The following is a 14,180-nucleotide window of genomic DNA, read 5'->3' as shown; positions in this document are numbered from 1 at the left end:
GAAGTTTTTGAACAGTATTTGAAGAGTAGAGAAACACTCTAGTATTCTGTTTCATGATCTCCTTCAAGGCCCAGAGATCATATTCATGAACTCTCTCTAACCTCACACACACACACACACACACACACACACACACACACACACACACACACACACACACACACACACACACACACACACACACACACACACACACACACACACACACCAGCGGTGGCTGTGACACCTGATGTTTTAGCTTCTTTGATGGCAGAGGCAAAATACAATTCGACAGTGGACATTTTTTTTAGGGCATTTCTGCTTTATTGGGATAGAGACAGTAGAGATTGACAGGAAGGATGGGTGAGAGAGAGGAGGGATGACATGCAAGATAGGTCAAGGGTCGGAATCGAACCAGGAACCTTGCGATTACGTGGTAAGCGCATTAGTATGCTACGCCACTAAGCGCCCCCAACCGTGGACATTTCTAACGGATTTCTGTCTATACCTCTGCATCCAGACTGTCAGTACAAATTTGCGTAAAATTTAAAAATCCACAATACACTTGGAATGTTTTGCCACAAGGTTTTGCCAGCTAAGCAACATTGTTCCACCAAAATTTGCCAATTCCCGTTTTCTGTTTTATAACTCCACAGACTAAAAATGAGATATGAGTGGATTTCCAATTAATATATTTGTTTGTGTTATTGTTGTTGATGTACTGTATTGATTTTGAGTCATGTTTAATATATTATCCTTATTATTTATAGCCACTTGCACCTGTTTCCATGTTACCAAACGTTATTGATTGATAGGTGTAATGTTATTGACAGGTGTAATGTTATTGACAGGTGTAATGTTACTGACAGGTGTAATGTTATTGATAGGTGTAATGTTATTGACAGGTGTAATGTTATTGACAGGTGTAATGTTATTGACAGGTGTAATGTTATTGATAGGTGTAATGTTATTGACAGGTGTAATGTTATTGATAGGTGTAATGTTATTGACAGGTGTAATGTTACTGATAGGTGTAATGTTACTGACAGGTGTAATGTTATTGACAGGTGTAATGTTACTGATAGGTGTAATGTTATTGACAGGTGTGTATAGTCCTGTCTGGCCATACACTGAGGTAGGCTAATGAGCTGAAAGTTACCTCACCTTGGGAGTGTGTTTTTATAATCATTTTATTTATTAATGTGTTATTATAAATAATGTGTTATTTATTAATGTGTTTATTAATGAATTATAATAACACAAAACAGGGGTGAATAAAGTAGTACAGTATAGTAAATATATAAAAGTATAGTCCTGTCTGGCTACACACTGAGGAAGGCTATTGTGCTGAAAGTGTTATGTTTTCATATTTTTTATATTCATTTCATGTATTAATGCGAGTTACAAAACAGGGGTGAAGAACAGACCACAGCTCAGGTGTGCAGAAAATGAATATGCTGTAATTGAATCACTCAGATCAGGTGTGATGTTCTACACCTGAGTGGGAAGGATGGCAAGGATGTTGCTAAGAGATGGATGGTACATATGTGAAGACACCTTCTTATATTATGTGTCTGTTAAAGAAGCACTTACTGTATGATACATATCCTCTAGTTCTATTTATAACTGCCACATTTTCAAAGCCTCCACTGTTTTATAACATTTAGCAATCAACTATTTTTGATAACATTTCTGTGACTTTTCTGATGCCACAATCATCAACAATATTTGCTCACTATTCTGTATAGTTCATACGTATGGACATATTTACAAATGTACACACATAAACACACTTTCTGGTCAACCATCATGACATTCATATTGGAGGTTAAACAGTTGAACAAAGTTCACAATAAAGGCACATCTGAAAGAAAACACACACTTCGATCAAATGCTTTAACAGTATTTTATTGTTTACTTTCATATCCAAAAAGATAAAACTGGAATAATCCTGTCTAATATTTTTCTCTACCAGTCAGGGTGCGGTTGCTTCACAGAGGGCAAATACTACATTCATACAGGTTGTTTTCATGGGAAGCAGCCACACCCCAACAACCAGGCAAATCTACAGCAGTTCAAACTCTGGACACTGAGTTCTAACATTACCACAGTAGAAAGGAACGATGCTCCACTGCAAATTAAAGAACTATGTTACAATGATCGATGAAAAAAAGTCCTCATGTCATTACGGCAGTACAATGGATGTTGGGTTGTCCAGGGTGTTTCATACATGTATAAAACTTTTAAACATACTCTTCAGTTGAAAAGAGAGTTCAAAAGGAGGGGTTACAGCAACAAGCTCCACTCCGCATACATCTCGTCTTATACAGATTGTTTTTTTTAGTATATTTATGTTAAAATCAGTAGTACAAGCCATCTCTGTTCTACAATTAAGCTACAATAGTGAAACATAACGAACAACATTTACATTTCACATACGTATCCTGGGCGGGAAACACCATTTAAAATAAGACCCCTTGACAAAACAGGAAAGAAACCCCACCTAGACCTGCTAGCCAAATTCTGCACCATTCTTTTGGTGGGTCTTGGAAGAAGGGTTATGAATCAGTCCTTTTAGTGGATTTTTTCAGTTTTCCCTTTTCCGTGTGTGTGTGTGTGTGTGTGTGTGTGTGTGTGTGTGTCCACTGTTTGGTTTAACACTTCCGAACAGCTCTTCAGAAAACGAAAGAAAAACATTTGACGTTGAGACGGCCAATCTATAGCAAGTCTCAACTGTTTTTAATGTAGCGAAACGCGATTGCATGGTATGGAATAGTGGCTCTAAATCACACGACTGTGGCAGGCGGGAGAAGAGGAGGAAAGAACGGAAGTTTAAGCGTTTGCCGTTTAACAGAATCAATAGTTCCCCCCTGCAGTGGCTAAACTTAACATTGGAGGAATGCAGTATGTACAGTACCAGTCAAAAGTTTGGACACACCTTCTCATTCAATGGTTTTTCTTTATTTTTTTATTATTTTCTACATTGTAGATTAATGTTGAAGACATCAAAACTATGAAGGAACACATATGGAATTATGTAGTAAACAAAAAAGTGTTAAACAAAACAGAATATGTTTTATATTTTAGATTCTTCAAAGTAGCCACCTTTTGCTTTGATGACAGCTTTGCACACTCTTGGCAAGGTGTGTCCAAACCTTTGACTGGTACTGTATATATATATATATATTCTTAGTTTGAGAATCAATTATCACCTTTGACTGGTACTGTAGTCTAATATATGTAGTTTCCTTCAGCATGACACTAGAACTGAACACCGATATCCCGTAGTATATATAATAATAAATGCCATTCAGCTGACGCTTTTATCCAAAGCGACTTACATTGCAGTGAGTGCATACATTTCAGTATATATGGTCCCAGCGGGAATCAAACCCACAACCTTAGCGTTAGGTCCACGTATACACAGTAATATTCACACCATTCGTCTGTCAGTCTGTCCATGCAGCAAAGTCATAACATAATAACCTTAGAATAACATATAAGTACTGATAATGACATATATATATATATATATATATATATATATATATATATATATATATATATATATATATATATATATATATATAAGCGCATATATATATATATGCGCTCATGGAGAAAACAAAAAAATGTAAGGCCAGAAGCTGAATTGCAGAGAGATGACCACTGTTGAAGTCACCGTGGTTCTTAGTGTTTTAAAAAGCCTCCCTGCAAGACATACAAAGCTAAACGAAAGCTGATAACCAACTGCAAATTCTGACCGTATTATTCTTCTTCATTCAGAGATAACACCAAGGTATTTTATTGTATTTTTTTGTTATTATTATTTCTACTATGACAGCTGGAGAGTGAGTCCTCCAACCTGTACGCCTAGAAGGACAGTTCAGAGAGAGAAAGGAAGCACTCAAGAGTTGAAGCTTTTCCATACCATACAATCTCCCTGCTTTTACACAGCGACGACTGAAGGAGGTGAGGGGTTTTCACATTGTCAAGGGGTGCATCATTATGTGTTACACCAGGGTGCATCATTATGTGTTACACCAGTTACAAACGAGGTTTCCTGTTGGTGTGGTGATAGTGTACATGTACTGTACCATCGGTTTCTATAGCAACACTGTTGTTTTCACATGAGCTCTGAGGTATTTGGTTCCTGAACAACCTGGATCAAAGAATGCATCCAGAGGTACAGCTGGTCACCTGTTTTTATTTTTTTTTTTATTTTTTTTTTTAAGTTTTATGTTATATTATATTATACAGAGAGAGCATTTTTTATTTTTTTTTGTCAGGTACTAGAACAAAGACAGGAGGAGGGGCACGCTGCGATCGCTTCAGCACGACGACGATGAGGAAACTAAAGGCACAACATCAGAATCAATCGATCAATCGATCGGTTAATTGACAACACCAGAACACCTGTGGATAACAGTGAACTCCATCAGTTCACCTCGGTCATCATGAACCCTCACATCAGTATTGGTCATACATCATTTGACATAGTCTACAGTCAAAGCACTGAAGTGAAATATTCATTTTGAAAGAAATGTATTACTAAAGTCTTAAGTCTCTGAGAGAAGCTTGATCTAGGGAGACCGGGACATTCTAATTGGCACTGGGCTGTAAGACCCAGACAGACAGTGATGTCATGCTCGTCTTCCCCGTCAGGGCTATGACTTGACAACCTCCCGTTGGTATTGCATAATTCATCATAACACTGACCAAAGGGAAAGACTGAAAAACCCTGCTCTCCAATCGAAATACGTGATCAGGACCGCTATTCGGAGAAACACTTTAAAAGCTTTAATTTTGGACATTTAAAAACGTATTTTGTCGATGCTTGTATACACTCTGCCCTAATACTCACAATACAAACCGTACTGTACATCAATTTAACCCTTGAACTGTGTAGGCGAGTATGTTTACTCAAATCCATTGTTATGTTCATACCAAGCCACTCAGATGAAGGGACAGGGACATCTGTGACAGACTTCATCACGTCACTAAGAAAGAGAAGAGGACACAACACAACCCTCTCTAAACTAGACTTAACAGCAAAAAAAACTTTGGTCCCTCTCTTGCAGACTCTGATGCAAGGAATTTGGCTACATGTTTCTCATAGTTTAAGGTGGTCCATGGCTGAAGACATGATATCGGGCCTGTCGATGTTCAAACAACCACGATGCTGAAGGGACGGAGGCGGCTTGGGATCAGCACACCAACCGACCTTGCTCTTGACAACAACGACAACAACAACAACGACAACGACAACAACAACAACAACAACAACGCGCTACATGAATAAAATGTTTCGGTTAGCTCGTTAGCTCAAGTGCCTGGTACAGTACCTACTGGATGAGTTGATTCTAGAGAGAATACATGTACGTATTGCTGGACATATTGCTTGCTACGTTGTAGATGTAATTGCTGCAATTTCCTGATCCCGTTTGCATCTAGAACTAAGACCGTAAACCAAAACATGTTACAACCTTGACAAGTAAGTTTCCTGAAAAGATCAACATTGAAACGCTAATCTGAAGGGCGAGACACTAACACACCCCTGATTTGCAAAAAAAAAAAAAAAGGCTCTGGAATCAGACCAAGAACGCGTCCAACCTGATTAATAATGCAATTAACAAAGCAGAAACGTAGACCCGCTCAGCACCACCGTGGAATAATTAACGACTCATTATTTCCCTGCTCTCTTGACAAAAGGTGAACACATGACGGGGGAAGATAAGGCTTCTTGACTCTGAGACGCCATGTTTATCCTAACGAAACCAAGGGCCGAAATGAAGCGAGCTGTGTTTTCCAGACCTAACACAAGGTTCATGATGACAGAGATGAAGTCATGACCCAAGACACTCTCACTCTCACTCTCTCTCTCTCTCTCTCTCTCTCTCTCTCTCTCTCTCTCTCTCTCTCTCTCTCTCTCTCTCTCTCTCTCTCTCTCTCTCTCTCTCTCTCTCTCTCTCTCTCTCTCTCTCTCTCTCTCTCTCTCTCTCTCTCTCTCATCTCTCTCTCTCTCTCTCTCTCTCTCTCTCTCTCTCTCTCTCTCTCTCTCTCTCTCTCTCTCTCTCTCTCTCTCTCTCTCTCTCAGAACCCTGCAGAGAGAGGAGTAGAATGTTCGGGTAATGTATGGCACCATGGCAACAACGTAAAGCTTGCTGTATGGTGTGGTGTTGTTACGAAGTGCTGAAGCGATCAGAGGTTCCTCGGTCGACATGCGAGGAGAGAGAACGAAAGGGGACAGAATACAGGGACATTAAACATCCCCCCCCCCCCCTTTTTAAAAACAATATCAAATCAATCATCACCCCGGAACAGTCTCATAAAAATATTACTTTATGCTTTAAAAAGTTAGAACACTTAAAATTGAGAGAAACGAATTTGGAGAGGTTGCTTTGTAGAAAGGAAAATCAATGGTAACTCTGGTACTCAATTAATGTTTTCCATATAAATGCTTTGTTGTTTTAGTAATTAAAATATACTTTTAAAGCAATGACAAACCCAAGACAGAGTATCATGGTAGGGTATGCACAAATATTACTGGTGATACAAGGTGGTGGGTGGATATTTGTTTTTTGGGAGGAAAAAACAAATCAAAGGTTCAATGTCCCTTTAGGTGGAGGAGAGGAGAACAGAAGAGTTGAGGACTAAGCCAGCAAACTGAATAATGCCCAAGTGTCATATATAGGCAGAACTCTACAACTGTATACAGCTATTTACACAATGTTCTTTCATTTATACAACATGACGTGTGGTAGCATTTCTTTAAAAGATTTAGGACGTTTTTTTTTGTATTTTTTCCAAAACTCCCTCATAAAAGCCAAAACACTCACATTAAAATATACTTACTGCAAGTCAACACAACTAACAAAATATATAACAGAACTTATACACGTAGAAAAATCTGAGGTATTTCTGGTTTGAGGTGGTCTGTGGTCCATGAGCAGTATTTTTTTGGTGTGTTTTTTCGTTTTCATGTTCTATCTCTACCAGAGTTTATTGTTTGTGTTGTTCTCTTACACCTCGGAAGCCTTCTGGTCTCACCTGAACGGACGTTTGCTCTTGAATGCACATTTGCTTTTGTCTACTGAGAGAGTTGCATGTGTAATGCACTGAAAGAAAAAGGAACATTACAGAAATATATTCATCTTTGCGTTGAAACAGCAGCATTGTGGACATTCACTGTTACATCATGGCAGACGGAATGTGGTTTCTTGCGTGCCACCATTAAGACAACAAAAAGGTTCCTTGTTTGTTTGTTTTCTAACGAGGGAGAAATAGTGACCGCTCTGAATGAAGTGAAGACTGAACTGGCTGTAAGTTGCGGCCAGGGCCCTGTTGAAGCGTCCTCTACGACCTAGGACCTACACGGTCAGAGCTCTAGTTTGGTCCCTGTATGAGAAGAGGTAAATAAAGATGGGACCAGGCTATGACAGGTATTCCGAGACCCCCGCCCTCCTGCACAACACTAGAGGAGCACGTCGGCTCCGTTCTACCATAACAACAAGGATACACCTTAGAATACATCATGCATTGCTTCATTCTGAGTGGTAAGCTAGTGTGGATGTTGGAATACAGCAGTAGGCTTTGCCGAGGTCTCAGAAGGGCCTCTGTGGATAGGTGCAGTAGAGACTAGGTCCTTAACTCCCCACGTCCATTACACTCACTAAAAATAGGAGAAGAAAAACAAAACAATAAGAAAGCCAACACTGAAAATCATTTACTAATTGTTAGCCATTTTGGCCACGACTTTTTTCATGGTCTTTTCACGCACACGATATTCGTACGCATCGTCAACCATGGTCTTGCGACTGTTGTGGGTTTGTTTTGTAGTGTTTCTGGTTGTTAGGGCACCTTCCACGTTTATACTCCATTTCATCTCAGCTAAAAGGCTCTGAACAAGGTCAGAAATGCCTCTCCCGCCACAGTTGGCCTCTCACGGCCCCTTGAGGGGCGGCTATGGGTCTGTCCATACCGAGCAGGGCGCTTGTCACCATGTCACCTTGAATCCTACTCTCCTGCCCCCTAGCGACTGGTTACCTGAGAAGTAGCTCCGTACCAAACAAGATGGAATATATCCAGATTCTGTGACGTTCCATTTCTACACGCAAGCCATTTTCTTTTCAACTACTTGAACACCCACTCCGAAGAAATGCATGACACAACCACGTCAGGGTTTCACCAGTCTGAACCTGAACCCCGAAAGAAACCAGTCCAGTTGTCTTTTGTGTTGCTCTTCCTGTGTTGCAGAGACACCCGTTAGCTCCGAAGGTTTTGTATAGCACACACTGTCGGAAAGGAAAAGTTGTGAAAACAAAAAAAAATCCCTTGAGGAAGGTTAGTTGTGTGTAACAGTCTTTGTGTTCCTCAAGGTTTTTGCAGCATTGTGTTGTATATGTATTGTCCAACATGGTAGATGGTTGCTAGGTTGCTGGGTGGGTGGTTTAGTTGGTTGGTTGTCGTCACAGGCGTTCCTGTCCAGAAGACAGAAGAGGAATAAACTAAACCAAAAACAACAACTGAGAGATGATGAGACTGTTGAGGAACCTGCACCTTGTCAGCATTCATTTGTCGGCACCTGAATGCGCTTGGAGATGTCCATTTCATTTATTTATTTTATTTTATTTCTTAGAACATCCTCTCTTGATAAAAAAAAAAAAAAAAACGTAGAGAAGTGTGCTGGTAATATTGATCCGATCAGAAAAAAAAGAAAGAAATAATAATAATGAATAAAAAAACAATATCAGGATAAAATAGCAGCTGCATTCATGTGGTTCTGTCTGAGATACGTCGAGGCTGAGAAGAAGAAGAAGAAGAAGAAGAAGAAGGTGGGTGGTTGTTTGTTTGCTTGTTGTCGCACTGCGTTGGGGAGCGGCGGCGGCGGTGGTGGCGGTGGTTGGGGTTGTGGGACTCAGATACTGGACTCTTTGGGAGGCAAGTCCACGTTGATGACAGAGGTCACCACAGAGACCAGACAGTCGGAGTTCGGGGGGCTGGTCAGCCGCCGGACCTGGGAGATGCGTTCCTCCACGCAGCCGGCGGACAGACGAGCCTCCGCATCGTGGTCCCAGCACTCCTCTATTGTCTCACACAGCTGCTCCAGACCCTGCGGAGGGAGGGAGGGGGTTAGGGTTAGGGTTAGACCCTGCGGAGGGAGGGAGGGGGTTAGGGTTAGGGTTAGGGTTAGACCCTGCGGAGGGAGGGGGTTAGGGTTAGGGTTAGGGTTAGACCACGCTGGGGGGGGGGGAGACCACACTGTAAGGACTGTTTATTCACTGTGTATTAAGCATTTATTACATGTTTATTATTTTATTTATTTAATCTTTATTTATACTGGGGAAACACACTGAGACCAAGGCCTCTTTTGCATGTGCAGCCTGACCACAGAATACAACACAGTTCGATACAGAAATCAATACATCATATAAAACCACAATATTAGAAGAAACTAGCGGCACCAGAACATCCAGCAGGATTTTCTTCAGCAGTTAGGTGCACTACAACTAAAACCGGATTTACCCAATTTTACCCCAGGGAACCTCAAGAGTTAACCAATTCTGAGAACGGGTTAGGTAATTTATGTCCTTGAATTTTAATAATGAGGTTAGGTAAGCCTGAAGATTATGCAGTAGGGCTTTATACACAAAAAATGAGTAATGAAGAAATCTACGGGACTTTAATGAGGTCCAGCCAACCTTTTGATAAAGAAAGCAATGATGAGTATTAAAACTATCACCTGTGATGACATTTTCATAGCTCAGAAAGTACAAAAGGGGTTGTTACAGTCCTGTGTATACTACTCACAGGGTGTTTGAGCCAGCAGTCCTTTAAGACTGGCCGCAACTTTTTGTGAACCACCACTTCCTGTAGGTCCTCCAGGGACGGGTGCTGGCCGATCTCTTCCTCGAACGGCAGCCTGAACTCCTCCACAGGGCCTGACACACACACACACACACACACACACGCACACGCACACGCACACGCACACGCACACGCACACACGCACACACGACAGAATAGTACTTTAGATGTTTGTTTGTGTGTGTGTGTGTGTGTGTGTGTGTGTGTCTTTGTGTGTGTGTGTGTATATGTGTGTGTGTGTGTGTGCGCGTGTGTGTGTGTGTCTTTGTGTGTGTGTGTGTGTCTGTGGCCTGACACACACACACAAGACAGAAAAGTACTTTAGATGTTCTTGTGTGTGTAAGAATGTGATGTTGAGGACGGACTTGACAGCCATCATTGGAGTCTTTGGTCTGGCGGTGTGGTTTGAGCCAGGGAAACCCCCCGGGGACACGCACGGACAGGTGGGTCACTTGTGTGTGTGTGTGTCTCACCATCCATAGCCTTGCAGCGTGACACCAGCTCCCAGAGCACCAGGCCCATGGCGTACATGTCTATCCTGAGGAAGGCGTCGTGCTGGAAGTTGATGGCTCCTTCTAGAACCTCCGGAGCCATGTAGCGCCGCGTGCCCACCTGACAGAGAGATGAACAGACAGTCGGTCAGGAGTGACTGACAGACACTACCCTAACACACACACACACACACACACACACACACACACACACACACACACACACACACACACACACACACACACACACACACACACACACCTGTCCGTGCGTGTCCCCGGGGGGTTTCCCTGGCTCGAACCGCACCGCCAGGCCAAAGTCTCCAATGATGGCTGTCAAGTCCGTCCTCAACATCACATTCTTACTCTTGAAGTCCCTGCAGGAGAGAAAGTTGGGGAGATTAGCTGAAATGACACGAAGAAGACTGAATTACGCAAAATGCAAAAAGTATACCGACAGACAGGAGGCAGGGGTTAGAACACAGCTCTGAGATCAGCTGACCCAGGGACAATGTTTCTGTCTGGACGATGGACACAAAGAAAGCTACTCTGAGATTGTTTTGGGTACCTGTGGGCGATGGCCGGTTTGGGCCCCTCCCCTTTGTAGCGAGGGACGTCCTCGTGCAGGTAGGCCAGCCCACACGCCATCGTCTCGGCAATGTGACACAGCTCAATCCAGCTCACTGCGTTCCCTTTCAGGTAGTCTGTCAGAGAGCCCTGAACACACACACACACACACACACACACACACACACACACACACACACACACACACACACACACACACACACACACACATACACACATACACACATACACACATACACACATACACACATACACACACACACAGAGCTGTTAGAGTCAAAGTAGGACACTCCCACAGGAGAGAGAACAGTTGTCTATGGTTTAAGTGAGGTATACATATTGGACAGCACAAAGAGAGATGTTCTCATTTATTTAAATCTTCTTTATTATCCGGATCAATGAAAGCCAGAGAACATACTGGGCTCTGTGAAATTGGGGACTATTAAATGCAGCAAAACAACTCTCATGGTATTGAAAAACATTCACCGGCGCGGAAACTAAAGAATCACTGGCCTATCGCTACAGTTCTGAGAAGGAACAGAGGGAGACCAGTTGACCTATTCTCTCCCCTACCCAGTCTCTCCCTCCCCCCGTCTCCCTCCGCCGTCTTCCCCTGTCTCCCCCAGTCTCCCTCCCCCTGTCTCCCCCGTCTCCCCCTGTCTCCCTCCGCTGTCTTCCCCTGTCTCCCCCCGTCTCCCCCTGTCTCCCTCGGCCGTCTTCCCCTGTCTCCCTCCCCCCGTCTCCCCTTGTCTCCCTCCCCCCGTCTCCCCCTGTCTCCCTCCCCCTGTCTCCCCCAGTCTCCCCCCGTCTCCCTCCCGCCGTCTCCCCCTGTCTCCCCCACCTTCTCATGGAACTCAGTGATGAGCCAGAGTTCCATCTCCAGGTTGGTTCCCCGTTTCTCTGAGCCCAGGTACCGCAGCAGGTTCTCGTGCTTCATCCCCGGAGTCATGAACACGTCCCGCTCGTTAGTCCACGACTGCCTATCCTGTTGGGGGAGGGGGAGGGGGAGGCAGGGGAGAGGGCAGGGTGAACAGGGGGAGGCAGGGGAGAGGGTAGGGTGGACAGGGGGAGGCAGGGGAGAGAGCAGGGTGAACAGGGGGAGGCAGGGGAGAGGGCAGGGTGGACAGGGGGAGGCAGGGGAGAGGGCAGGGTGATCAGGGGGAGACAGGGGAGGGAAATGTGGGGAATGTTAAGTTGGGGGTGTGATCTACTGCAGCTTAACACAGGCAGTAGTTTTTGTGACAAACACCAACATCTCGTAGTTAGTTTTGAAATGCATGTAAAGCACCAGGCAAAAGTTTGGACACACACTTGCCAAGAGTGTGAAAAGCTGTCATCAAAGCAAAAGGTGGCTACTTTGAAGAATCTAAAATATAAAGCATATTCTGGTTTGTTTAACACTTTTTTGTTTACTACATAATTCCATATGTGTTCCTTCATAGTTTTGATGTCTTCAATATTAATCTACAATGTAGAAAATAATAAAAATAAAGAAAAACCACTGAATGAGAAGGTGTGTCCAAACTTTTGACTGGTGCTGTATATATTTTCAGGGAGAGGAAGAGGAGCACACAGGATAACACCAGTGCTGTAACACATTCATAAGGGCCCTTTCTCAACTGTTAGAAACATGATTCCTTGTGTCCTCTCCTCCATCCTCCACTCGCTTCCTACTCATTGGAGGAGAAGGTCGAGGCTCCTCCCCTTAGATATTCTCCTCCAATGCCTTTCTGTGTAGAAGCGAGTGGAGGACGGAGGAGAGCACGCGAGGAATCGACAACTGAGACAATTGAGAAAGAGACGAATTTTGACTAATTTATCTGTCTTTGTGGATTCGTTGCAGAGCTGGTTACTGGTTCCCAGCAGCTACCCACCTGAATGGGGAAGACCTTGACAGCCACGCATTCATTCAGCATCTGGGCCTTCCACACACAGCCGAAGCGCCCCCTGGCCTTGATCTCCAGTAACTGCAGGGGTTTCAGCCCTTCCTCTGGCGGGGGCGCGGGCTGGCCAGGGTCAAAGAGAGGTCAAAGTTGAAGGGTCAGAGGTCATGACTGGAGCTTAGTTATTTGATCCCATTCCACTAGGAAATGATGGCAATTTCCTTGATAGCAGAGATTTTTGTCCATTATGTCAAGTCCAATGGGAATTTTCCATCGAAATAAAAAACAAAACATCTCATGGAACAGAGACAAAACAGATAAGCTATACAGAGCTGAACAGGTACGTGCTAGTTATATGTAGGTTACATGTGTTCATAGGGGAACCAATATCTCAGAGCAGTGGCACGATCTAGCCACCACTAGATGGACCTAGACATTAACAAAGCAACGCGTGGCCTACTTGGCTGCTTGGGGGCAGCCAACAAGATGGCCTCCGAAGAGAGAGGGATGAAAAGGGCAAGAAAGAGAGAGAGAGAGAGAGAGGGGGGGGGGGAGTGAGTGAGAGAATGGGAGTGAGAAAGCATGTGCCAGAGGTGGAATAGGTAAAGAGGTATGAAATCAAATACATATCCATTTTAACATTCCTCAACATAGAGAGAAAGAGAGGAGAGGGACAGAGAACAAAAGAGAGACAGAGAGAGGAAGAATGAGAACGAGAGTGAGAGAGAGAGAGAGAGAGAGAGGATGAACAAGAGTGAGAGAGAGAGAGAGAGAGAGAGAGAAAGAACAAGAGAGAGAGAGAGAGACAGAGAGAGGAAGAATGAGAACGAGAGTGAGAGAGAGAGAGAGAGAGAGAGGATGAACAAGAGTGAGAGAGAGAGAGAGAGAGAGAGAGAAAGAACAAGAGAGAGAGAGAGAGACAGAGAGAGGAAGAATGAGAACGAGAGTGAGAGAGAGAGAGAGAGAGAGAGGATGAACAAGAGTGAGAGAGAGAGAGAGAAAGAACAAGAGAGAGAGAGAGAGAGAGAGGAAGAACAAGAACGAGAGAGAGAGGAAGAACAAGAACGAGAGAGAGAGAGAGAGAGAAAGAACAAGAGAGAGAGAGAGAGAGAGAGGAAGAACAAGAGTGAGAGAGAGAGAGAGAGAGAGAAAGAACAAGAGAGAGAGAGAGAGAGAGAGAGGATGAACGAGAACAAGAGAGAGAGAGAGAGAGAGAGAGAGAGAGAGAGGATGAACGAGAACAAGAGAGAGAGAGAGAGAGAGAGAGAGGAAGAACAAGAATAAGAGAGAGAGAGAGAAAGAGAGAGAGAGAGGAAGAACAAGAGAGAGAGAGAGAGAGAGAGAACAAGAATAAGAGAGAGAGAGAGAGAGA

The 14,180-nt window shown here is 43.6% G+C and overlaps 1 pseudogene across 1 annotated transcript in view; it reads right to left on the bottom strand.

Annotated features, from left to right (window-relative positions):
* Positions 1-8,896: 8,896 nt before the first annotated feature.
* The window catches only part of LOC310806975 (activin receptor type-2B-like), an 8,107-nt pseudogene continuing 2,823 nt past the window's right edge, over positions 8,897-14,180 (bottom strand). Inside the window, exons 4-10 of the transcript in view lie at positions 12,800-12,943; positions 11,767-11,910; positions 10,906-11,054; positions 10,600-10,714; positions 10,320-10,458; positions 9,790-9,920; positions 8,897-9,091 (exon numbers count right to left, since the gene is read on the bottom strand). The product of the transcript in view is annotated as an activin receptor type-2B-like (transcript). The remainder of the gene's footprint in view (positions 9,092-9,789; positions 9,921-10,319; positions 10,459-10,599; positions 10,715-10,905; positions 11,055-11,766; positions 11,911-12,799; positions 12,944-14,180) is intronic.

The sequence above is a fragment of the Argentina silus genome, assembly GCF_951799395.1.
Source record: "Argentina silus genome assembly, chromosome: 1".
NCBI lineage: Eukaryota > Metazoa > Chordata > Actinopteri > Argentiniformes > Argentinidae > Argentina > Argentina silus.
This window is presented reverse-complemented; position numbering and strand designations above follow the sequence as displayed.